We start from the raw sequence: 25,425 nt of genomic DNA on the forward strand, positions 1-25,425 counted from the left end.
GGGGATACTGGTAGGAAGGAAAAGGATGTTTGTCCCATGTTCAGAAAAATTTGTTTTCTGCCAGCACATCATTTACCATCGTTTTGGGGAACTCATATTTAGGAACTGCAACAGACCATCCAAATATGATTTCCTTTCACCAATTCACATGGAAAATGAAGCAGATCAGGACTCCTGTCCTTTCCTCATCCCTCCTTCTGGCTGTTTGATTAGGACAGACGTTCAAGGGACAGTTTTCCTGCTAAGAAGATTACGCCAAGAGCACTAATCACTTGGCCTGTTCTCTAATGACAGAAACTAACAGTTCAGGTCAACATAAATAATTAAATCACAGAGCCCTGATGGTCCTTCACCAGCCCAGACTGAGCTTTGTAGACATGTGGGAAAAACTCAATCTGTGAATGGCCTTGTTCAAAACCCACGTTTTCACTGGAAGTAAGAGGAGCCAGCACTGCTGGCCAGAGAGTGAGGGGCTCAAACACTTCAGGCAGGTGGCATTTCAACAAAGCCAGGAGGAGTGAGCAAGGCTGCAGCTCAGGGAGCACAAAGAACCCTCGACTCTGCCTGAGAACAGCTCTGCTACATGTAATCACATCTCTCCTAATCCAGGTGATTTACATTACACATCCCAGGAGGGCCACCAACACAAAAATCACTTCTACGAGGCTTAGGAAAATTAGGTCTTCCTACCTCACTGTGCAAACGTGGAGATGTCACAGGACCTGGTGCTGATGAATGGAGCAGGGGAGATGGTTCCTATTCAGACCAGAAAAAGTCAATACAAACTCTCCAGACCAAAGCCTGCAAATAAAAGAATGGGAAGTATATAAAATATTTTGAAGGATTTGGAATAATGCACCAAAAGAAAGAGAAGTTTGGGTACAGCACGGAGTCATTAAGATTTTTTGTGTTCAGCTCCAACTCAGTCAACATTCCCAGCCATTCCACCTCCTCTGGCACTGAGGGCTGACCTGCAGCACCTTTGTGACAGATGGACTTTGCCTCCCACAAACCAGAGAGCTGCACCTCCCACCTCCTGGGGAAAAGACTCTGTCCACCACGTCTAGGTGTCTTTGCCCACAGAAACCCCACGGCCACCTGTACCAGAGTGACCCAGCCAGCAGCAAGGCAGGAGTCTGTGCTCTCCTCTGCCCTAACCAGTGCAGCCCAGTCTGGCTGCTCACCAGCAGCGGAGCAGAGACACACTGAGAATAGTCACCAGTCAGGGCAAACAGCCTGATCCATGAAAAGTCCACTGCTCCCCAAGGAAAAGCCTCCTGCCAGAGCACAGCTGGGCACCAGGGTGGGCACCTGACCAGCAGGTGACAGGCAGTTGGTGCCAGGAGGCTTTTGGGACTTTCCACTCCAGTGCTGGCTCTTGCTGCAGTCACACATCTGCGGCTGTCAGGAATTTATAACTAGAAATTACAGAACTCTCATGAAACACTGTTTGTCTGTGTGTGCCCTACACGTGAAGCTGTGCCTGCCCCTGGATCCCTGGCAGGGTGGGATGCAGTGAACTGAGGCCCTCCACCCCAAACCATCCTGGGATTCCGTGGGACACAAACGTGTGGGACACACACCATGGGAAAGGCTAAACCACCACACATCCAAAGCTTGGTTTAAACCAATGGGAAAAGGAAGTTATCTGAAATAAAAAAAAAGGTACTTTCAGGAAAATGGAAGTTGTTTCCAAACAATAAAAATAGAAAAGGATATAAACCCGGCACACTAAGTGCAAACCCACGATAAGGCAAGGCAAAACAGGGTCTGGAGAACAATCATCAGAGTTCGTAGAGCTAATAAAAGCTTCTCCAACACAAAAGCAGGAAGCCTGTCTGTCACCCAGAGCCGCTGATAGATGGGCAAGGAGTAAAGGAGGGAATTAAGAAAGATAAGGGCACAGCAGCAAAATTAAATTAATTCCTTGCACTGCCGTTCACTATGCAGGGGTCAGCAGGGTTCATATGCCAGAGCAACAAATCACCAGAGGCCGACAGTGCTTCCTCAAGGAGCCCAAATATGAAACTGCTGAACTTTCTTCCTTTGCATCTGAGGATTGGGAGGTGAGGAATTTTTACAAAAGGCTTTAGGAGTGACCCCGGGAATGACAGACCACAAAGTCTGATTTCCAGAGTAGGCAAAAGGGTAGAAAGCTGTGGGACTGATCAGAATTAACAGCAATGAATAAACACACATCTGGGGCAGAGCCTGAAAGACAAGAGCAGAGTTTATATGGACAGATCCGAGTCGTCTGATGAGGAACCAGCCCTGCTAATACAGGAGATTTGGGCTGATACACTGGAATCTGATTTTCTAAAAGCTTTTCTAGAACATCTCTCACTAAAGGTTCTTAAAGAAACTAAACTGTCATGGAGTAAGAGGGATTAATCTTCCCGTGAATTCCTGATAAAAACACAGGAAAAAAGGGCACAAACACAACATTAGCAAGGGATGGAGCAGAAATTCTGCACTGCTCCAGCTTAGTCATGAAGAGCTTGCAAGAGGAGAAGGCAAAGTGACATGCAGGTAATGAGGGTAACATGCAGAATTTTTCAGAAAAGCCAAGTTTAAGAGGGAAGAGTTCCTGCCAAACCCCCCAGAGTTCAGACTGGAGCCTCAGTGCCAGTGCACATCTGTGTGATGGGCCACATAATGTCCATTACTCGGACTTTGGGAGGTGTTGTGAGCCTGGCTTTCCAGTCTCTGAGGTGGCACTGGAGATGTGACAACTGTCCTTAGGCTACCACCAGGCTAGTTCCTGGTCAGTACCTGACTCCATCCTCTGACTGACTGATCAAAGAAGGAAAGCTTTGCCATGGCTGTGAGAAATCTGCCTGCAAACACCTCCCACCTCGGAGGATCATCCTCCAAATCCAACTGCAAAGGGGGTGAAATCCCTCCCGTTGTTCTGGGATGGATGCAGGTGGGCAGGGGCTGCTGCAGCTGCCCTGTCCCCCCAGGAATGTGCCAGTGAATGGCTCAGTGCCCTGCGCCACTGTCACCTGGGGGCACGTCCCCTGCGTGGGGCCGATGGAGACACATGGCTCTGAAGCTGTCACAAGAGGACTGCTTTCTAGAAAGGGAACTCTGCTGGAAGGAAGCTCGTCCCTCTGCCTGGCCTCACCAGCTCCTCTCCTGGACTCTGGAATGACACGGGAATCCCTCCTGCTCGGCTGAAACTGGCAAGGAGCTTTGCCACCATGGCAGGGAGTTCTCCCACCATGGCAGGGAGTTCTCCCACCATGGCAGGGAGCTTTCCCAGCCTGGCAGGGAGTTCTCCCACCATGGCAGGGAGCTTTGCCACCATGGCAGGGAGTTCTCCCACCATGGCAGGGAGTTCTCCCAGCATGGCAGGGAACTTTGCCACCATGGCAGGGAACTTTGCCACCATGCAGGGAGTTTTCCCACCATGGCAGGGAGTTCTCCCACCATGGCAGGGAGTTTTCCCACCATGGCAGGGAGTTTTCCCACCATGGCAGGGAGTTCTCCCACCATGGCAGGGAGCTTTCCCACCATGGCAGGGAGCTTTCCCAGCATGGCAGGGAGTTTTCCCACCATGGCAGGGAGTTTTCCCCATGGCAGGGAGTTCTCCCACCATGGCAGGGAGTTCTCCCACCATGGCAGGGAGCTTTCCCACCATGGCAGGGAGTTTCCCCACCATGGCAGGGAGTTCTCCCAGCATGGCAGGGAGTTTTCCCACCATGACAGGGAGTTTTCCCACCATGGCAGGGAGTTCTCCCACCATGACAGGGAGTTTTCCCACCATGGCAGGGAGTTTTCCCAGCAGCAGCTGCCTTGATTCTGCAGCAGCTGAGTTCCTGTATGGCAAAGAAAGAGCACCCGACAAAGGCCACACTAAACTCACCCCGAGTCCTGCGGCAGCACGGAGACAAGGGGGGCTCCTGACGCCTGCCCAGGGCAGCACCTGCCCCTGTGGGGCCAGGGGCTCGGGGTCCCTTTGTCCCACCACGTGCCCACATACTGAGGCCACTTGTTCCCGTCTGATGGCAATTAGCACCGTGCCAAATTCCTCGTGCCCCGCGCTAATTCGAGAGGATGGGCATGTCACACCCTGCCAAGAATTACAGCCACTGCCAGCCGGGGCAGCCCGACCCTTTCATTAGGCCTTTGTTTCAGAAGTGAGGGCCCACGGACTCTGTTTCTTTGTCAGAAATTCCCGTGGAGGCGCTGGAGGAGGCAGGAGCTGTCTGCCACGCTCCCTGCCCCGGCACTCTAACCCACAAGTTTACAGAAATGACCGTGTTCTGGAGCCCAGAGCCCGGGGCTGCATTGCTGCTGCACAGCTGTGCAGCACAGCACAGAGCCCATCGCTGCCACCCCAGAGCCCGGGGCTGCATTGCTGCTGCACAGCTGTGCAGCACAGCACAGAGCCCATCGCTGCCACCCCAGAGCCCGGGGCTGCATTGCTGCTGCACAGCTGTGCAGCACAGCACAGAGCCCATCGCTGCCACCCCAGAGCCCGGGGCAGGCACAGAGCCACAGACAGCACCCTCTGTCCTCCCCGAGCTGGCCAGGACAGCCAAAGCTGCAGGGCAGGGCTGCAGCCCAGTGCCCTGCCCCAACACACCAACACCAACACCAATATCAACCCCAAACCAGGATGGGAACAGAGCCAGCCCTGCCCCAACACACCAACACCAACACCAACACCGGGATGGGAACGGAGCCAGCCCTGCCTCAACACACCAACACCAATATCAACCCCAAACCAGGATGGGAACGGAGCCAGCCCTGCCTCAACACACCAACACCAATATCAACCCCAAACCGGGATGGGAACGGAGCCAGCCCTGCCTCAACACACCAACACCAATATCAACCCCAAACCAGGATGGGAACGGAGCCAGCCCTGCCTGAACACACCAACACCAACACCAACACCAGGATGGGAACGCAGACAGCCCTGCCCCAACACACCAACACCAATATCAACCCCAAACCGGGATGGGAACGGAGCCAGCCCTGCCCCAACACACCAACACCAACACCACCACCAGGATAGGAATGAAGCCAGCCCTGCCCGAACACACCTGACAAAACTCCTGACATGATCTGGGGTACCGTGGTGACAGCCAAAACACTCACCAATTCTGCCTGCTTAAGCTGGTGATGTCCCTGACGTTTGTGGGTGGTGATTCCTCCTGCCTGGTGCCAGCCAGAACAGAATCTCAGAGTCCTTTGGGTTGGATAAGCTCAGAGTCCTCCTCTAAGCTCACTGAGCCCAGCCATTCCCCAGCACTGCCCTGGCCACCGCTGCTCCATGTCCCCAAGTGCCACACCCTCGTGGTGTTTAAATCTCTCCAGGGATGGGGATTCCACCACTGCCCTGGGCAGCTGTGCCAGGGCTGGACAGCCCTTTCCAGGAAGGAATTTCTCCCAGCACAGGACCTTACACAGACTCAGCAGTCTGGCTTTTGAAGGACACTGCTCTCCTGAGCCCAGCCTGTCTGCAGCACCCACAGCTCTTGTAACCTGTACATACAGGCTGCTGTAAAAACTCACTAATTCCAACTCATTCCAGGGAGGATGTTGTGAATTACCGAATTTGTCAGGTTAGCAGCACAGGAGCAAATGTTCAGACAGAACAATGCTTCACAAAATGCAATTTAACTTATTCTCTTAATTGTGGGCTGATTCTGATTTATGCTAATTCATAACAGATTATGAACTCTATTATATAATTGGAAAAATGACCGTAAAACTTTCACAACGCTGGAGAGGTTTTTGGTTATTTGGATTTTTACACTCCAGCGCTTACGAGGGCTGGCACACACATGGCTGGGCTGGGACACAATCCATGTGTCCCCATGTCCCCAACACAGACCTGCCACGGACTGCAGAGCTGCAGGCAGCACATGAAGCCCTTTACTGAGCACTGGGGCTGCCCTGTGAGCGACTGAGAAGGGACACAGCTCCTCCATGGAGAGGCTGAGGCACTCAGGACGTGGCCAGAGCTTGCCCAGCCATGGCAGTGCCCCAGGCACAGGGACAGGGCTTGGAGCACCCTGGGATGGTGGCAGGTCCCTGCCCATGGCCAGGCGTGGAACAGGATGGGCTGTGGGGTCCCTTCCAGCCCAAAGATGTGGGGTTGCAGGACGAGGAGCTGCTCTAGTCTGGGTCCCATCCTGCTCTCCTCCTCGCCTGGGAACAGGATGGACCCACAGCGACTGGGGCCGGGGGGAAAGCCACATCCCAGTGTCTCAGGGAGGAAATCCACAGCAGAGCACCGCAGCAGGACATGGAACTGATACATTTTAAATCCTGGTTGTGGGTTCTTTTACCCCAAGTGCGCATCTGAGTGAGGAACTGGCTGTTGGAGCTGTAATTGGTTTTCAATGATTGTATCTTTTCCTGTGTTGCTGCTCTACATGGCTGGGTTTTGTACCACACTGAAAATCAATAAAAATGCATGAAAAAATGTTCTCCCGCCCTCCTTAAAAGTTAAATAATCTTGTTGGGATTCTGGCACTGCTATTTTAAACCAGTCAGTCTTTGTTTTCCATCCCAAGCCTGAGACTGGGGTTTCCCCCAGGACCCCTGAGCAGCCAGCACCCTGTTGTGGCCAGGAGCACCCCTGACACACTTCTCCAGCTGAACCTAAAGAGAATACAAGCAGAAAAAAGCCTGCAGGAACCTGTTTGCTCTCCACTCCAGACTAGGGCTGGGACAGAGATGCTCCAGGAGGTAAAGCTGTGATGGGAACAGGGAGCTCCTTGAGGAGATGGAGGGATGGGGGCAGTGTTATGTGACAGGGCCATTCCCAGCCCCAGGAGCCCACCTGCTGCTGCCAAACCCGGCAGGGATGAGGTGTGGGGGGAATGGCACGGCTGGAGCAGGGGCAGGACATCACAGACAGCCCAGCACGGGTCACAGTGACCCCGGGGAGCCCGGGACAGCCCCAGCCCTTTTGGGTATAGGGATTGGCATCCACGGCTTTGCTCCGCCTCAGTGACTGACCGCCAGACACAGACCCTGAAAGGAGTGCTTCATGTGAAATGGAAACGTCGGTATTCCTGAACAAAACCCAAACGTATCTTGAGTTTGATAAGAATATTTTGTTTTGCACAAGCAAAGCTTTTCATCTGGACTGTGGGGTTTTTTCAAAAGTTCTGTTTCAGAAGAGAACCTTGCTAACAAAACGTAGTGATTTTAATTTTTTCTGATTTTTCTACAATCTCTTCACTTTTATTCAATTTTTTTTTCCATTTAATATAGCTTTGCAAATTTTAAAACCTGTTTTTCTGAAAACAAATCATTTTCCTCTATGTCTGGGTCCCCGCAGGAGCCTTTGCTCTGCAATGAACACACACACGTCTCCGAGTTCAGTACTTTGTCACATCAGCCTGGCCCCACAGTCTGGAATTCCTCAGGAATTAAAGCCTTACATAAACACAGCATTTAACTCCATTACAATATAATAATGATTTTTAAACAACGTTGTAATAGGTTCTATAATTTTTTTTTTAAAGTGCATATTATTGTACTGTCACGGCTTCCTTGGCTCCCTAACAGCCCAGTCAAAGCAACAGATACAAAGGTAAACACAACTGGGAAGGTACTGAGCACTACGTGGCCCCTTTCCCAGCTTTAGAACTGGCTTTTCCCAGCTGCCAGCTGCTCCACAGACAGCCCATACTAAATGTGGGACAATTTGTGTATTCTTAAACGAAAATATTTTTCAGTTAAAGCAAGCATAAATTATTTATTCATTTGTATTTGCATTTAAATACTTGAAAAATGTCCAAATTAACTGCTTTGAAAATTGTTCCAAAGTTTCCCCCTAGGTTGTGACCTTGTGGCCAAGTCTAATCTCAAAGCAAACTGGAACGCTGAACACATCCAGCAGCTCTGGATGTGCTGTGCCCAGAGAACCAACGCAGCCAAGTGCTGGGTTTGGGGTCCACAGAGACCTTTTCCACCACGATACCCAAGCCCAGAGCTGATGACCCAAGATTTTGTTGGGAAGGTTTTGTTCATCCAGCTTGGTGGCTTCCTTGAGGCTCCTGTTTGCAGCCATACCCAGCTCAGCCTTCTGTTAAAAACCCTTCCCAGTGGTTGTGGCTGTGGCGGAAAGCGCCGAGTTTCGGAAACCAGAATTCCAAGGAAAACAGGAACTACATCAGTTTTAACACCCTACACATATTTGTGTCAGAGCTGTGCCTTGGGGAGCTCACCTGATAGGCCTGACAGTGGTTTTATTCCCCACCCCAGACCCACTGTGCAGCCGTGGCCCGAGGGGCACCCCACAGCCCTGGGCTCAGAGCTCCAAGGCCAAAGACCCCCTGGGAGGGGTCCCCACGGCACGCCGAGCTGCAGGCTTGTCCTTCCTTTGTCATAAATCCACTTTCTGCAAAGAGCAGAATTACAGCAGATTAATTCCTTACAGCGCCCCTCGCAAGGAGAACTGCTGGGAGGGAAGGGAGGAAGCCCAGGCACTGCTCTAAGATCTCAGCCAGCTGCAAAATGTCACCAACCAGCAAGAGAGGTGGTTTCCTGACAACGTGTGTCCTGATTCCAGTTCTCCCAGAGGAGGGGGAGCTCCTGTGCCCATGATTATTCTCCTTTCATGAGCAGAATGAAGAAAACAGATACAAAAGAGAATTCTTAGGTGTGCAGAAGAGGACAGTAGTCAAGAGCGTGTCTGTCAAACCTTTGGTGGATCAGACATGTAACTAAAGAAGTATCCGAGAGGTTTGCTTTATTTAATATTTAAAATCAATAATAAAATTCATTCAAGAGAGCAGGATGGACCTGGGCGTGGAGTTGCTAACCCAGAAACCAGCTCAGCCCCTCAGCTGAGTGCATCAGCTCTCCAAGTGGCTCCCAGAGCCCGCAGACTTCCAAGATGAGGAGCATCTGCGGATTTCACCAGTCTGAGCTCTGAGGTTTGGGTCATGGTGTGCTCTGAAAACCCCACAGGTCCTTGCTGGAGCCCGGGGCAGGGAGGGGACCCAGCCAGCCCCGAGGGTGTGGCTCAGGGGACAGCGCTGTGCCCCTGGGGCTGTGCCAAACACACACACCACCTTACAAACATCACCCAACGTGGTACTGGAACGGCTGCAAAGGAGCTGTCATGCTGTGCATGGTGTAGCTGCTGTTTATTTTATGCCATTTTATAAGTGTGTGATTTTCTCATAAAACCTTAAAGGAAATATCCCTAGTCTTCCCCCTCCCCATTGACACTCGTGTGTCAATTTGTATAAAACAAAACCATTTACTAAGAAAAGGAAAAAATATTAAAACAGAGATATAAACAGCAAAGGAGGCATTTCAGCTCCCTGTAAGTAAGTTTAAAACTTGAAGGTGGAAAAAAATTACGAAGTTTTAATCCCGAACAAATGGATTGGCTGGCAGTGTCCCTGGCACAGCTTGCTTACCTCCCACCAGCCTTCTGAGGTGCTGGACAATCCCAAAGGACATTTGCCCAGAGCAGCTGTGGCTGTGTCCGGATCCCTGGCAGTGTCCCACGCCAGCCTTGGGACACCCTGGGACAGTGGAGGTGTCCCTGCCATGGCAGGGGTGGCACTGGACGAGCCCTTCCCACCCAAACCAGTCTGGGATTCTGGGGCTCCAGTATGAGGAGACTACCGAAGCTTCCACTGCTACTTCAGCCCCTTCTCGCTGGCTTCTCTGGCTCAGAGCCCCCTGAGAGCCACGAGCTCCAGTTCCTGCTCCTGGCGGAGGGACAGCCTGTGCTCACACACAGAGAACCCAAACCTTTTGTCAGGGAGTGGCTCCGTGCTGGGGAGCCAGCGGGGAGCAGCAGCCCTGCGCTGCAGCGCACACATCAGGGACAAGTTCCCCCTACTCCTTCCTAGAGCAGCGCTGAGGAGCCCCCGGGCCAGGTGTCCCCTGCCCGGGTCACTTCTCTGACACTCTGAGGCCCCTGCACTGTCCCCTGCCCGAGTCACTTCTCACTGTGACACTCTCCAGTCCCCGCAGTGTCCTGGTCCCCGCAGTGTCGCCTGCCCGGGTCATTTCTCTGACACTCTGAGGTCCCTGCACTGTCCCCTGCCCAGGTCACTTCTCACTCTGTGACACTCTCCAGTCCCTGCAGTGTCCTGGTCCCTGCAGTGTCCCCTGCCCAGGTCACTTCTCTGACCCTCTGAGGTCCCTGCAGTGCCCCATACCCCGCAGTGTCCCCTGCCCAGGTCATTTCTCTGACGCTGTCTGGTCCCCGCAGTGTCCCCTGTCCCGGCCGTGTCTCTGACATTCTCTGTCCCCGCAGTGTCCCAGTCCCCGCAGTGTCCCGGTCCCCGCAGTGTCCCCTGTCCCGGCCCTGTCTCTGACGCTCTCTGTCCCCGCAGTGTCCCTGTCCCCGCAGTGTCCCGGTCCCCGCAGTGTCTCTGTCCCCGCAGTGTCCCCTGTCCCGGTCATTTCTCTGACACTGTCCGGTCCCCGCAGTGTCCCTGTCCCCGCAGTGTCCCTGTCCCGGCCCTGTCTGTGACACTCTCTGTCCCCGCAGTGTCCCTGTCCCCGCAGTGTCCCCTGTCCCGGCCGTGTCTCTGACACTGTCCGGTCCCCGCAGTGTCCCCTGTCCCGGCCGTGTCTCTGACACTCTGTCCCCGCAGTGTCCCCTGTCCCGGCCGTGTCTCTGACACTCTCTGTCCCCGCAGTGTCCCGGTCCCCGCAGTGTCCCTGTCCCCGCAGTGTCCCTGTCCCGGCCGTGTCTCTGACACTCTCTGTCCCCGCAGTGTCCCCGGTCCCCGCAGTGTCCCTGTCCCCGCAGTGTCCCCTGTCCCGGCCGTGTCTCTGACACTCTCTGTCCCCGCAGTGTCCCCTGTCCCCGCAGTGTCCCCTGTCCCGGCCGTGTCTCTGACACTCTGTCCCCGCAGTGTCCCTGTCCCCGCAGTGTCCCTGTCCCCGCAGTGTCCCGGTCCCCGCAGTGTCCCCTGTCCCGGCCGTGTCTCTGACACTCTGTCCCTGTCCCCGCAGTGTCCCGGTCCCCGCAGTGTCCCCTGTCCCGGCCGTGTCTCTGACACTCTGTCCCCGCAGTGTCCCTGTCCCCGCAGTGTCCCTGTCCCCGCAGTGTCCCCTGTCCCGGCCGTGTCTCTGACACTTTGTCCCCGCAGTGTCCCTGTCCCCGCAGTGTCCCCTGTCCCCGCAGTGTCCCGGTCCCCGCAGTGTCCCCTGTCCCGGCGCTGTCTCTGACACTGTCCCGGCACAAGGAGGTGCAGGCGGTGCTCGGGCAGCACGGAGCCGTCTCCGGTCAATACGCCGGGGTTGGCACACGGATTATTTCGGCTTTCTGCTGGAACTGCAGGAACGCCACTGCGCGCCCAGTCCGTGACCCCGGCCTCCGCCGGCTCCGCGCTTCAAGGGGAAAAACCCTCCTCGCCTCTCGTTAGCCCTTCTCTTATCATCTAGGATTCTGCTAATAATGACTCCGTCTTACATAAAACAGACACATTAATGTCACCGAGTCCCAAAAGTACTGAATCAAGCTGACTCCTTCAGAAAGGAAGAAAGCAATAGATAGGAGCCTTAATAAGAGCACGGACGCGAAGGATGGGAAGGGCTCCACGAAATCGCTTTCTCCTTCCTATTTGAAATGGGGGATTTAAAGGGCCACGGCGCTGGAGAAGATCAGAGCGGTGGCAAGATAACTGTGAACACGCCATCAAAGGGAGCAAATCAAAGGTGATTTTAGGTGGTGCTGCAAAGGCACGCTCAGCCTGCTCCACCTGCCCGCTCCGCTCCCCTTGCTAATGGGGAAAGGAGATGGAGAGCCTCGGCAGCCCCACAACCGGCTCTCACCTTTCATCTCGCCATGAAAGTGCTGCCTCAGACCTGCAGCTTGCTGAAATAAGTTGCCTGGACTCAGTTTAGAGGGAAAAGTGGCCAAGTCTTTGACCTATGCACATGGCTGAGATTATTTCTGCTCCTCTACAGCTAGAGCAGATGTTACAATTAAAAGCAACACCCAGTGACCGTTACTGCTTGAAAAATATTAGAACAAAACCTCTAATCAGAGGGATGGAAATATTTAAGTGGCAAAACTAGTCATGTCTGAAAGCTACAGAAAAGAAAACAGTCTGACCAAGTCATCTACAATGGAAGGTGACACAGAAGCGGTGTGACCAGAATCAAACATTGGTGGTCTCACACAGATACTGCGTGGCAAAGCCCCCGTGGATTGTGCCCTGGGAACATGAAAAATTGATTAATAAATTTGTAAGTCGTTGTAAGTAGTTTAAGGAAAGAAATATGATATGAAAACCAAACTTATGTTTGCTGAATCTTGCTTAGCTGGGCGTCCACCAGCCAGAGACAGAGCGGGTGGTTGGATTCCCACCTTGGTGAATTTGTGAACAGGTAAAACCCGAAGGCCAAGACGAGGCTATAAACAGACACAGTGCATTTTGTAGCGTGGCACCAACACATAATGCTGGATTTGGCCAAATGAAAACACAAGGAGGAAACATGAGGCCTGGTGGGGCTCCAGAAAGACAGAATCAAGGCAGGAAATCCCACCAGCCACAGAGAATGCAATATCCAAATAACTCAGGATTTGTCCCATGGAGATATGTAACAAACAGGGGGAAATCTAAATTAATGGTAGAGTGACAGACATCTCCTGCTCCTCTCCTGTGGCCTGCTGAGCCTGGAAGCCGCAGGAGTGGAAGGATGTCCGTGGCCAGTGTCCAGAGCACTGAGTGACCACGGGGCAAAGCCACCAGCACACCCACCGTGGGACTGGGGAGTGTGAGACAGGGGAAAGAGGAAGCAGAAGGTTATTCCTGGCTCCACCAGCACATCTCCTGCCCAGGTTTGCCCCAGGACTGCCTCTCCCAGCAGAGCCTGGGAGCAGCTCTATACCAAAACTCAAGTGCCATCCACACTCATCTGTACAAACAAATCCAAACTCAACTCCCCTGACAGAGATCCTCCCGGGATTAGGTCTATTAAAATTTGTATTTTGCAATTACTTCAGTTTGCTTTGCTTCTTTTCAAGGTTTTATGCTAAATTACATGGATGGAGGGTCAAGCTTTGTTTAAAAGATCTAGTTTTTCTGGGTTGCACCATTGTTGGAACAAATTTTAAATCATGTGATACAATCACCATTTTGATTGATAGGGTCCCTTTTAACCAGCCTGTCTGTGTTTAATAGAGCAAAATCTGGCTTGATCTACTAATTTTTAATTTAACATAAATAAAGAACATGACAGATCAGCCACTTTTCCTAATGCCCTACAATAAAATGCTCAAACTGGAGTGAGGTTTGTGTTTGCAGCTCACCATGACAAACAGCAGGCATCACTTTTGGGGAGAAAAAGCTACATCTCTGTGCATCGGTTTCAAATTCACAGAGTGTCTGTACCAGTTCTGATCTCAGAGTGGTATGAGAATTAATTTGTGAACAACCAAAAGTATAATGTAAGTGCTAGGTGCAATTATTTCGAGCACTAACTATCTCATGACAATGGCAGATAGGAGTTAGACAGCAATGAGACTAAAACTCTGGTTATTTCATTATTGCATAGACAATGCCAGCCCTCAAAGCATGCCAGGCATTTTCCAGATCAGAGGAAAGTGTGATCCCTGCTCTGAGAGCGCCTAATCTAAAAAGTCAAAGATGAAAAGAGGGAAAGGAACTCTGGATACAAAGGAATCTATGTAGTGACAGGTCCCAGCTTGTTATTTTAATTAAAAATATGCTAAATCCTTCTTTTTGCCTCTTTCAGCCCTCTCATCCTGGCTGTAAGCTTCGATTCCAGTGTCCACACAACCTCCCTAATCATCCACTGCTCCCTCACATAAAGGAGCTCTTTGGAGCCCTGTCAGTCTGGGAACAGGGTACGTGGCACAGGGTGACACCGGACACAATGACGGATCCCGAAGGCTGGAAATCCATCAGATCCAGCCCAAATCTGCTTCCGGAGAGTCGTGTATATCCTGCCAACAGGGGCCTGGAATTCAGAGGCTTCTTGTGACTTACAGGGAGCAAAAGGCAGAAAAGTCCCCCGCAGTGGCTCCCTTGCACCTGCATCCAGGCTCGCCTTGCGAAGGGCAACCACTGCCCTAAAGCTGCCTCAGAGGACCCTCAAACCCCGAGCCCAACGCATTAACCCTCCTTTATCAATGAGTACAGAGTGAGCCAGCCGTGTCCTGCTGGTTTAAATCCTGTCCAGGGGCTCAGAGGTCCCACTGCCACCTTCCTGTTGGCACATCCCAAACCTGATGCCAGTGTCCCTTGGCCCCGCTGCCTGTGTCCCCCTCCCCGGCTGTCCCACTGGATATTCCTTCAGATGTGTAACAAGCGTGGAACACAACTGAGGGTTAGAGAGACAGAAATCGATCCGGCAGCTCCCAGCAGCGCGCTGAGGGATTAGCTGTCCCACGGAACACACTGGGGGGACAGTCATGACTCCGAATAGTGCTCGAGGTTTATGAGGCTGGGCTGCCGCCTCTGGCCCTGTGAGCCCCAGCTGGCCGCAGGAGAACCAGCCCCTCAGAGCCCTGCCCCAGCACCAGCACCAGCAGCAGCAGCTGTCCCGGGGCAGCCGTGGCCACAGAGGTCACTGTCCCCGCAGTGTCCCCGCAGTGTCCCCTCACAGGGACAGGCCGCAGTGTCCCCGCACAGGGGCAGGCAGATCTGTCCCCGCAGTGTCCCCGCAGTGTCCCTGCACAGGGACAGGCCATCGTGTCCCCGCAGTGTCCCCGCAGTGTCCCCGCACAGGGACAGCCAGCGCTGTCCCCGCAGTGTCCCCGCAGTGTCCCCGCACAGGGACAGGCCACAGTGTCCCCGCAGTGTCCCCACACAGGGACAGCCAGCGCTGTCCCCGCAGTGTCCCCGCACAGGGCCAGCCAGCTCTGTCCCCGCAGTGTCCCCGCACAGGGACAGGCCACAGTGTCCCCGCAGTGTCCCCGCACAGGGCCAGCCAGCTCTGTCCCCGCAGTGTCCCCGCACAGGGACAGGCCACAGTGTCCCCGCAGTGTCCCCGCAGTGTCCCCACAGTGTCCCCGCAGTGTCCCCACAGTGTCCCCGCAGTGTCCCCGCACAGGGCCAGGCAGATCTGTCCCCGCAGTGTCCCCGCACAGGGACAGGCAGATCTGTCCCTGCAGTGTCCCCGCAGTGTCCCCGCACAGGGACAGCCAGCTCTGTCCCCGCAGTGTCCCCGCAGTGTCCCCGCACAGGGACAGCCAGCGCTGTCCCCGCAGTGTCCCCGCAGTGTCCCCGCACAGGGGCAGCCAGCTCTGTCCCCGCAGTGTCCCCGCAGTGTCCCCGCCAGGGACAGGCTGCAGTGTCCCTGCAGTGTCCCCACACAGGGACAGCCAGCGCTGTCCCCGCAGTGTCCCCGCAGTGTCCCCGCACAGGGGCAGCCAGCTCTGTCCCCGCAGTGTCCCCGCAGTGTCCCCGCCAGGGACAGGCTGCAGTGTCCCTGCAGTGTCCCCGCACAGGGACAGCCAGCGCTGTCCCCGCAGTGTCCCCACAGTGTCCCCGCAGTGTCCCCGCACAGGGACAGCCAGCTCTATCTCCGCAGTGTCCCCGCAGTGTCCCCGCACAGGGACAGGCTGCAGTGTCCCCGCAGTGTCCCCACACAGGGACAGGCAGATCTGTCCCTGCAGTGTCCCCGCACAGGGACAGCCAGCTCTGTCCCCGCAGTGTCCCCGCAGTGTCCCCGCACAGGGACAGCCAGCGCTGTCCCCACAGTGTCCCCGCAGTGTCCCCGCCAGGGACAGGCTGCAGTGTCCCCGCAGTGTCCCCGCACAGGGACAGCCAGCTCTGTCCCCGCAGTGTCCCCGCAGTGTCCCCGCACAGGGACAGCCAGCGCTGTCCCCGCAGTGTCCCCGCACAGGGACAGCCAGCTCTGTCCCCACCCCGAGCCCCCCGGCTCCCACCCCGCGCTCTGACCCCGCGGCGCTCAGCGCCGTAAATCTGCTGCACCTGAAGGGAGATGGGCTTTTTAGGATCTCTGCGGGTGCTTTGAGGTAGCACTTCCATGAACTCCGTGCCACAATAAATAACGCTACCTGCAATATGTCTTAGGGAACGTGGCAGCAGCCGCTGTCCTGCCATGAATTTTTATTCTTTCGCCGTCTGGAAGATAGATTCCAGATACAGCATTTCCCCGCACTTAGTGTCAAATCTCTTTACCCCTTTGCCCCGACAGAATGACAGGGACCACAAATAAAATAAAAGAATAAAAAAAGAAGCTTAGGAAAAATGGCCTGAGAGCAGAGGGAAAGCACTAAACTCCCCTCCCTCTGCAGCTGAGCAGCTTCAGATCTGACAGCAGTGACTAAGGCAGGGGCAGTTGGAATGGGAAAAGGCGATTTTTGTATGCTGCCAGTGAGATTTCTGCAGGAGGATTCCACAGAAAGGAGCGCAGAGATGAAATTTCTCTGAACAGTATAATGCATGCAACAGTGCAGAATGCAGGAAAATGGGTTTGTGTGCCGGCCCAAACTGCTGTGCCAGGGATGGGGAAATGAAGTCCTGACCCAATACAGGGATTTTTAAAGATAAAACCTTTTTCATTATAAAGAAAAGGGCCACATGCAATGACTAACAAAATGGTCTAAATATTCTCAAACCTTGACCTGTATATCTGATACCAAGGCTAGAGTGCAGAGCAGGGATGCTGTGACAATCACCAACAAGAAAAGCAGGAGATCATTCATGGCAGCAGCGGAGCAGTGCCAGGTTCACTGGGACTGCTGCGGTGGTGCAGGGCAGGGATGGGATGGGATGGGATTGATGGGATGGGATGGGATGGGATGGGATGGGATGGATGGGATGGGATGGGCAGGGATGGGCAGGAGGGGCAGAGCCCCGGGCAGACAGCCCCAGAGCTGCTCTCAGAGCGGGCACACCGGAGCTGTGCTGCCCTCCACCCGGAGAGGCCAGAGCCCAGCCCTGGGCCAGCCCAGGCCCTGGCACACAGAGGGGCTCTGCAGAGGGCTCCGGGCTGCCCACCAGGCAGAAGCCCCCGGGATGTGCTGGGAGGGACACGGCTGGAGGGGCTGGTCCCTCCTCAGCCCTGCCGAGTGCCTGGAGCACTGGGCACAGGACACACAGGGACGTTCAGGCTGCACAGGACAGCGCCCAGAGGTGCCTCCCAGCCTCAGCAGCTCCTAGCCCAGGACCAGGCTTTGCTTTCTCGCTGCCACATACGAGCAACTGAGCAAACCACCCACAGGGCTCGCTTAAAAAAACCCCAAACACAGGCAGGTAAAACGTTATTAGTTGTACAATTCCATTGGGACTATGAGAAATATCTGCTCAAACAACAGGATAACGGCTGGAAAAACTCTAGAAAAGGTAAACAGCTCCAACTAGCCAGGAGTTAATAGTGCACATGGCTTTTTTCCTCTCCGCTTCCCTCTTCCAGTTCAGTGCCTTATAGAAAACCAACATCATGGCTCTTCTCTGCTTTGAATCTCTGGGCTGCAGTGCAATCTTGTCTGAATTCGAAGATATTTTACTTTCTTCCTTTACTCTGATGGAATTACCAAGTTCCATGTTGCTGACATCTAAAAGATGTTAGGGTCAGCACTCCAGTACGCTTCCATCAACACACACGTCCAGTTAAAACACGTAGTTTGGCACAGACCTCACTGTTCTGCCAGCAAGTCACCATGGCCAGTCCTCAGCTGAAGCCAGAATCCCTGGACACCCCATGAAATGTCCCCTTCAGCAGGTGTGAGCCCAGTTCACATCAAAAACGATGACCCAGTGGTTTAAACAGCTACACAGCTGCCTTAACATCTGTCCTCTTCCTAATTCCACTCCTGAAACCAAACTTTAAACACTGGAACTAAGACTTTGCAAAATATGTGTTTTTCTGAGCAACAACTGCACAAAACCAGTCCCCTGAAGATGTCAGATGACACTTTTGCCACACAGCAGAGTTACAGTGAGGAGATTTACAAGGTCATTGACAAATGCAAGTATTGATTGAGTATTAAAGTGTCTTGTGATTAATACAGCCTTCGAAGTAATTAGTGCAGAAGATCTCTTATATGTCCCCACGTTTAAATAATGTATCTGTGAACATGCAGACCCCCTGTCAATCACCCTGGCTGAGGCCAAACATCATCTCACCTGATAACTCATTTGGAAACTGGGCTTCCTGCCTGTTCAATCTTTCAAAACCAGCAACTCTTCCCTAATTGCCTGGGGTGACCTATATTTAGAGCCTTGCAGTTCACTGGGGGATAGAGAGGGAGGAGAGAGCAAGGAAAAATGCTCAAGCACCTTATTCCTACAATGGCACAAAACCCCAGGAGAAATTCAGAGGCACTGAATGGGAATGACCTCACAGGAAAGGCTCTGAATCTGTGAGGGGCTCCACACTCTGCATTTGGACAAACTCTCCTGGCTCCTCTTGGCTAATCCTGGCAGTAACTTGTGCAGTTTGAGAACCCCCAGCTGGTGCTGAGGACTCTCAAACTGCAGCTGGCAGTCCTGCTGTCCCTGTCCCAGCTCCCGATGCCCACCAGAGCAGCCCAAATCCCACCTGAACCGAGGTCCCCAGCAGGAAGGTCAGGCTGCCAGCAGTTCCCACAGCTACATCCGAGTTTTCCTAGAGCAAGCCAGAGCCTATCACTCCCCTGGATCCAGGATGGAAACACTCTGCTTGAAATGCCACTCTAGGAAAAGATGAGCTGGACACTTGTGGGGTTTTTGGAGCCCACCAAGCACCAGGTACTTATCTAATGTCTTCTCAATCCCTGTTCTACCAGCCTTTAAGCAATTGCAGTTACTTGGTTTCCCTGAAGCACTCTTTGAGGTCGTTAAACATTTACTGCTTAATTGGGTAAATAAGGCTCCAGGAAGGAGTTTCCTTCCAACTCACCCATCTCCGAGCTGCTGTTTGATTCCAGGTTGGAAAAAGCCAAGAGCTGAACTGTGAGCCCACCAGCATCTCGCTCTTATACTTTGTGCTAACAGAGAGCAAGGACAGGGGTAGAACACACAAATATTCTGGAATTCTGCCTACACTGTACACTCATCCTTCCTGACCAATGCCAGCGGGTGCAGAGCTGCAGCCACTCCTGGTTCTGAGGAGAGCTGGCAGCCCAGCAGAAGTGGATGTCTGGAGAAGACACAGCCCTCACCTTTCATGGCCCGTTGCACTTTCTGAGGTTAAAACATGCAACAAATGGAGTTATTCACCCTCAAACCTGAACAAATCACAGCAACTCCTAAACTAATTCAGAGGGAGCAAAAGGAAGGAAAACAATCCTTCTTCTTTGGAAGAAACCAAAACCTGTGGCTACACAGAATCCCAGACTGGTTTGGGTGGGAAGGGACCTCACAGCCCACCCAGTGCCACCCTGTCATGGCAGGGACACCTCCCACTGTCCCAGGCTATTCCCCAGTGTCCAGCCTGGCCTTGGGCACTGCCAGGGATCCAGGGGCAGCCCCAGCTGCTCTGGGCCCCTGTGCCAGCCCTGCCCACCCTGCCAGGGGAGGATTCCTGCCCAGTGTCCCATCCAGCCCTGCCCTCTGGCAGTGGGAGCCATTAAAGCTGGGCCTTTTGGCCTTCTCTTTAGATGAAGCACTAGAAATATTCTTCTGCCTTTGGTGTTAATCTCGCTTTCTTTTTTCTCACACCTGCTACTGTCCCATAACTCATGAGCCCCTCTTCCTTCTCCTCTTTCAAGTTTATTTATTATGACTATTTAACCAGCTATTGGTTCAACACACTCCGCTCAAATATTCATCATTTGGTTCTCGGGGTAAATCGTATTTAATCAGCACAGCACAGAAAACAGTGTAATTATAGATGCCGGATGCCATTACACTCCTAAGAAATTAAACCTCTTCTTAAGCTGTCCAGTGGTGCCCTGAGGAAAAGAGGCTGTGTGGTGGGAAGGTGACCCAGAGGTTAGTGCCAGATGTGCCTTTAGGTCCTCCAGACTCAAGAAATACAGAGGGTGGGGAGGCACAGAGGGAGAAGGAGAGAATCCTCTATGGACAAAATCCAGAACTTCTCATGAGGAAGTCAGTAAATGCATCTTTCTTTTTTTTTTTTTTTTTTAGAATATGGCAGTGCCTGTTCCACTTTATGCCCAATTACAGTACTTCTAACAAGGTGGGGTTTTTTTTAAGGTAAATAATTCTATTTTAGTAACACTAATGGAAAATGCCTTTACTGACCGATACAGTCCAAAAAGTTATTACAGCAATGATGCAAAAAGATGCTCAGCTGAAATCTGAACGCTGCCCTCGGATAAAGCAGTGTGGGCTGCCCAGGCTGTGTCAGGAAATGCCAGAGGAGACCCTTCCCCTGCAGACCCTGGTGTCCATCAGCTGCCAGCAGCAGCAAGAGCCCCAGATCAGCCCAGCAGTGCCCTGAGTCCCAGAGGGGAGGGGAGGTATTGGTTGGGTTTTTTATTTTTTTTTTTTGCTAATAATACATCTGAGGTTCAGATAAGTAACTAAGAGGAAGGAGAGCTCCTTCTAGTCCATCCTGCTGCTGACAATTAAGAAACCTCAAAGTAATTTTTGAAAATGTCAGCGTCTCATTTAGCAAAGGGATAAATAATGAATGAAGCATAATCACTGTCCTGTGCTGGTGGTACAGCTTCGCGGTGTCATTAGTAAACTAACGGTATAATATCTTCGTGTCACAGTTTAATTATATCTTGTAATTAGTTTCAGCAATGGATTGCACAGAGTCAGGCCCCCTGAGCTAAACAAAAGGTAATAGAACTTTCAGAGTCCTTGCATAAATCAATTATGAAAGTGTCCTGTGTTATTTGAGGCTTGTTTGCTGTAATTTTATGCACAAAGAGGAGATGATCCCTGCTGCCTACGGAGGGCGATTCCCCTCTCCAGCTGCTGCCTGAAGGAGTGTGAGTGCCTTGGGGCAGGGGCTGCTGCCAGGGCCACCTCTGTGTGCCAAGGAGCCCTGCCCACCTGGCAGTGCCACAGACACGGGATTCCCAGCACAGCCTGGCCAAGGAGGATGGAATTCCTCACGGGGAGAAGGGAGAGGCCTGCCACAGGCTGCCCCATCCCTGGAAGTGTCCAAGGGCAGGCTGGGCGAGGCTCGGAGCACCCTGGGCTGGTGAAGGGTGTCCCTGCCCAGGGCACGGGGTGGAATGGGAAGAAGTTTCGGGTCTCTTCCCACCCAGCCACGCTGGGATTTGATGACATGCTCACTCAGGAGGATGGCACCATGACCCTCCTGCTGTTGGTGCTGCTGTGTTCCAGGCCAGCACAGCTGTCCTGTGTCCAAACCTGCAATTGCTGCATTTTTGTTCACCTGCCTCTCCCTGTCCCTCACCAAGAGCAAAGCTGCCCTGTGTGCTCAGAACTGATCTCCAGTTTGCATCAGCACATCACGACAGATTAGATATTAGACATGAAATATTTTCCCCTGAAAGAGTAGTCAGGGATTGGAATAAGGTGCCCAGGGTTGCAGTCTCCCCTCTCTGGAAGTATCCAAGAGATGCCGGGGTGTGGCAGCAGGGATGAGGTTATGGGGTGGTTGTGGGGTGGAGGGGAGATGGCTGGACCTGATGATCTCAAAGGTCCTTCCCAACCCTGGTGATTTGGTGAAGACCAGCCACCAGGAGCAGCTCCTGGGCCAAGACTGTCTCCAGCCATACCTGGGGTTGTTGTTTCTCATCCCTGATGTTACTCATCCTCTGCCAGGGGAGAGAATCACACGGGGGGCTGGAAATGGGTCCAGGCTGAAGGGGCCCTGGAGGTTACCCACTCGTGCTGGCAGTGGACCAGAATCTGCTGCCATCCCACACGCCGCCACTACCTGAGCTCTGGAAATTCTACAGGAGACACCCTTTTCCTAGGAGCTCTTTCTGCCACACCAGGACTGTGGATGGAACAATCCATACCTGGGAAGGGGCTGGGAATGATCCCCACCAGCCCAGCCTCTATGTTCTCATGTAGCTTCAGGGGAAAAAGCAAAAAGGTGAAATACTGGAATTTAATGTTTAAAATAATGTTTCGCAGTTCAGCCTTAATAGCTGTATTTTATCTGCATGTTTTTCCCTCAGTGTGCTGAAGGGTCCTGCGTATTCCGTGGCCATTCCTGTGCGTAGGGATGCACACGAGGCTCTCACTGCTCTCGTGTCTGAGAGCCTGAATCATTTATCTTTTCATGTTGCTCCTCTGCCCCCACTGCTTGCTGTTGGAAGCTGCCTATGTGACGTGGGATGGAGAAGGTGGAAAAAAAAAAAAAAAACGACCCTAAATGAAATGAAACCTCTCAGTGTGTCTGATTTTGGCCTACTGATATCTCCAAAAGCAAAAAAGGCTCCCGGCAGCAGCAAAGGGCTGTCCGGGGGTCACCCAATGCAGGGCTGAGCGCTGGGACCCCACTGCGGGCAGCAGAGGGGAGTGTGGAGAGGAGTCTGAAAGGTGCCAAGACGTGTAATTGTCTCAGTCCTGATCAAGCTGCAGAACACACCGGGGTCCTGCTTCAAAGCCCTCCTCAAGTCTGCCTTGAAAGCGACTCCCGTGGCACGCTGGCCTTGCTGTTTATACAACAACTTCCAGGTTTAAATGAAAAGCTGCCTCCCAAAGCAGCCTGAATCCTCCCATTGTGAGCCCTTCGGCACGTTTAACAATAGGAGAAGCACCGAGTAGGGAAAAAAAGGGGGGGGAAAGGGAAAAAAAAAAAAGTCCAGTCCTCGGAGCGGTGCTGCAATCCAGCCGTTGCCATGGTGACACGAGGACTGGTTCACATGGCAACATACCTTCGGTCCAGTATGGAAATGATGGCAGCAAACTGGGCTGCACCCGCTGCACAGCGCCCTGCAGCCGCCACGGGGACCTGGGGACAAAGGTGCTCGGGGCCTGGGGCAGGGGAACCAGGCTGGAGCCACCTCCACCTGTGCCTCACTCGTGGGGAGCTGCATTCTGCCGGGACACAAAACCTGCCTTGAGAAAGGATGCACGTCAGTGGTGTCACCCAGAGGGCTCTGAACTTCTCTGGGATGTCACCTCCAGGAGACACGGCAAAAAAAACGAATTGGGGAAGGAAGGGAATCACTGGGGATCAACACAAACCCAGCTGTGGTCAAGATAAAAACTTAAGAAGTAGCTGCTGCAGCAGTGAACTGCAATCATGCAGTTTGTCATTTACATTAAAATCCCAAACAGCTAACAAGTGGGCAACTGTGCGACATCTATTGAGTCACAATGAAGACCCAAGATTATCAAGAAGATATCCCCGTAGCCATGTTATTGTGTTTGTTGGGTTTTTTTTTTTCAATTCTTTTAATTTTAACAGATTTACAGCTCTTCCTGACAGCACAGAAAACTGTGATACTGCTGGGGAGCTCACCATCCTCATTTTGATGAAGGACAAGTGTCTTTGGTTTATGAAGCATGTGCATCATACAACAGACATGAGAAAGTCTCCTAAAATATAAAACGTGGGAAAATACCCTTAATCCACATTCTGTTTTAACTGAATTTGCAGAATGAGGATGCAGTGAGGCTCACCATGGGTGAGGAGGTGGCTTTGGAGGCTGTGCTGTGAGCCCCCAGCACGGAGGGCACGGAGGCCCCAGATTTTGGCAGATGTGAGAGCAGAGCAGGATTCATGTCACCTCTGTCACTGATGAAACAACAGCTTTGTCCCACTGCCCAAAACACAGTGATCAATAATGACCTCCTCAGGATGGTGAACTGCACGTGAAAGGAAAGAGAAGCAACCTTCTGGTGCCCATCAAGCCACCACACTCACCTTCCCTCCCGAGGACCAGAACAGCTACAAAGCGCCTGAAATCACTGAGCAGATGAAAATGCCTGTGGTGGCCTTGGGCTAAACCTCACCATTTCCCAGCTCTAAGGCATGAGACCAATCCCTCACCATTCATTTGCTGTTTCCTTCCCCTCTGCACACACCTGCACCTGTGAGGTTTGTGCTTGGGAGGCAGAGAGCATCCTACACCCTTCCCACACAGAGGTTCCCTATCCAGCCACGGGCAGCCAGGCAGGAGAGAGGATGGCAGCAGCTGGAAAGGCACAAAAAGGCTTTGGAGTGCATCTGCACAGCCACAGCCCCACGTTCGCTTTGTAGGAGCTTCTCAAACAACAAAGGGCTTCTGTTGATTCAAGGTAAATTCATGTTTTGCATGAGTCAGTGTGACAGTGCTGGCAGGAACACAGAGGAAAGGGGCTGGTCTGGAAGCAGTCAGGAATCTAACTTCATATATTGGAAGGCCCCATTTTTATTGGTAACACTTTAGTCGATAAACTCAACAGTTCAAATGAGCTCCGAATCTTTCAGTGTGACTCAATGCTTTAATGTCCAGGACAGGAAGCTGTAGAGCAGAAATTAAGACTAAAACTGACCAGAAAAATCTAAAAGCAATGAGCAGGCTTCACGGTTCCATTTTGTAAAGACTGCTACCAAGCTGGGGGAAATATCCCATCAGTATTTATTTCAATTCACCTAATTCACAGACTTTCAAAGTGGGCACAGGAAGTCTTTTGCAGTGCTTTTCCCTCTCATCTCTGACTGCTCCACCCTGGCATACTCAGAAGTGTTTTGCTACTTTTATCCTGCTGGCACCACATACAGCTGCCCAATCCCTCCTTAAAACAGCTGCTTCTACAAATCGCAGTAATCTTACTTCTTAAAAAGAATAACAGTGCCTCTAGGAGCAGAGAAATAGAGCCAAGTCCACGTATTCCCAAACTTTTGAGGATAAACCTGATTTTAGAAACGCGATTTAGCTGAGAAATAAATCAGGAAGAATTTTCAGCCACTTGCAGGAACTTCATTAAGGACACAGGAACCCGCAGGTTCACCAGAGAGCCAACAGGTGTTTAAACAATTCCTGCTACCTACGCTCTCACGTCGACTTTATTTTCAAGTTTCACTCAATGATGGAGTTGTTCCTCAGCTCCTTGTGTGCTTAGCCATTTAATTAAAGCAATCCATATTGAATTCATGTCCAGATGCCTTGACCAGCAGAGCCAGATCCTCATTGGCATGCCAGCTGCTCAAAGAAGAGCACAGCCCCTCGCATACTAATCAGAGGGGAAGGCAGTGATTCATCAGCCCGCGGTACTGCTTCAGCATCTACAAGCACTTATGACATGTAATTGCTGGTGCATAAGCAAGCCAGGCCACATTAAAAAGCCCACAGATAGTCAGAGATAAAAATTAATGACTTTTGCTTTGTGTAATCCTGCCTGTGTTGGGGGGAGGGGAGGGAGACTGGGATTAATGGACAAATGTAAGGAGGCACAAAGGAACAAAGAGTTTCTTGGCCTTGTTTACATATTGAACAATAATAATAAAAGAAAAGTGACAAGTTATGGGAAAGGCAAGTGTGAATTTTCGGCACGAGTGAGTTGGAAGACTGCTTGCAGTTCATTACGGATGCAGAATTTCCATACTCATTATTCTGAAACAAACCTCCTCGGCGAGCCCTTCTGGGAGCAATGGCAGCAGTTTTTATTA

The sequence above is a fragment of the Sylvia atricapilla genome, chromosome 12 (assembly GCF_009819655.1).
Source record: "Sylvia atricapilla isolate bSylAtr1 chromosome 12, bSylAtr1.pri, whole genome shotgun sequence".
Taxonomy (NCBI): Eukaryota; Metazoa; Chordata; class Aves; order Passeriformes; family Sylviidae; genus Sylvia; species Sylvia atricapilla.